Below are 1604 nucleotides of genomic sequence, written 5' to 3'. Positions count from 1 at the left end.
TTTGTAAAATTTACATAAAATTTTTTTATTTAGCATTATATCTGGGTTGCGTCTGGATTAATGGAAGTCTTCCATAATAGACTAATATGGCTACCATTGATAGTCTGTTATGTACATTATTTTTATATAATAATTTTAGTACGGAATATTTTAAAATTATGTGAAAACGTCAATTCCAGGTTTATGTTACATTATCATCATTATTAAATTAATTTAAATTATGTCATTATTATAACATTATTCCTCATTATGCTAATTAAAAATAGAATAATGTATGAGTTTAATGTTCCAAGTTGTTTGTCATTATATTACGCTTTGTACTAATAAAATATTCATAATATTCAATAAATATTCATAATATTCAATAAATATTCATAATATTCTTATAAATATTCCCAATATTTCATAATCTGCTGGGTTGCGTGCATTCCTTTGATAATAATAACTAATATAAATTTAACGAAAATGCATAACGTGAGTAATACATACCTACATATATATCGTCACGTACTTCGTATTAAACGTTTTATGATTGGTTCTCTACTTGTGTTTGCTCCCGTGCATGCGCATACCAGGCTGTTTTTATTAGGTGAGGGGATACGAGTGCGGGGGTAACCGTGCGTGTAAGTGTATCTGTGTGTATACATCCCTCTTTAGAAACACAACTTCATGTATGGAGTGTATTCCTTTCCTTGTTTTCCGCTCATCAAACTGTAACAGACTGGAAATATGATTATCATTATAATTTAATTATCAGTTTATATAGCCGTATCACTAAGTTAATCATTTAAATCTTCTACAGAGTGATGGACAACGTCACTAATTTAGATTTTTTATATGAATGCCTACATTTTTTTCAAAATTTTTAATTGAAAATATTTTATCAACAATTTACTTATTCCAAATTTTGAAATTAAATGGTGCAGTAATACATATAGTTATCTAATATTTCATAATTTAGGATCTAAACTAATCGGTTCTTAAGAAATTACTCTATTTCTCCAATGGTCCAATTTATATTACGTATAACGGAACATAGCAATGATTTTATTATATTTCTAGTAACATAATATTTGGAATTGTATAATGTGAATAATGTTATTTCTCAAAAAACGGACATAAAGTATAAAACTAACAGTATACTTTTTTCAACATTAATTAATACTTCCGATAAAAGTCAAGGTTGTCTTCTTGAAAAATAAATAACTATAAATAAATCAATAACAGTACAAATTCTCTCCTTGGAAAAAAAAAAATAAACAAAATTTAATTCTTACAAAGTGAAATGGTCGAAAATGTACGGATATGGAGAATTATCGATATGAAGAAACAAAAATATAAAAAGGTATCTAAAGAAGAAAAGAAATTCAGTATAAAAAAAATTTCGTTAGTATCCATCCGAAATTTTTGATAACGTTATAATTAGATTACAAGATACTATAGTCTCAATATTTGAAACAATATATGAAAAGTAGTAGGTGGAGTAAAGAGCGTATGCTCGAATTAATGTTAGGTACTATGAGAGGAGGTGCGACCACGATGGTATGTAGTGGAGAACTCATGATTTTATATTTTAATTTATTTTATTGTTTGAATAGGTATAC

This window comes from Vespula pensylvanica, chromosome 22 (assembly GCF_014466175.1).
Source record: "Vespula pensylvanica isolate Volc-1 chromosome 22, ASM1446617v1, whole genome shotgun sequence".
NCBI classification, from domain to species: Eukaryota; Metazoa; Arthropoda; class Insecta; order Hymenoptera; family Vespidae; genus Vespula; species Vespula pensylvanica.
The sequence above is the reverse complement of the archived record's forward strand: the minus strand, read 5'-3'. Positions refer to the sequence as shown.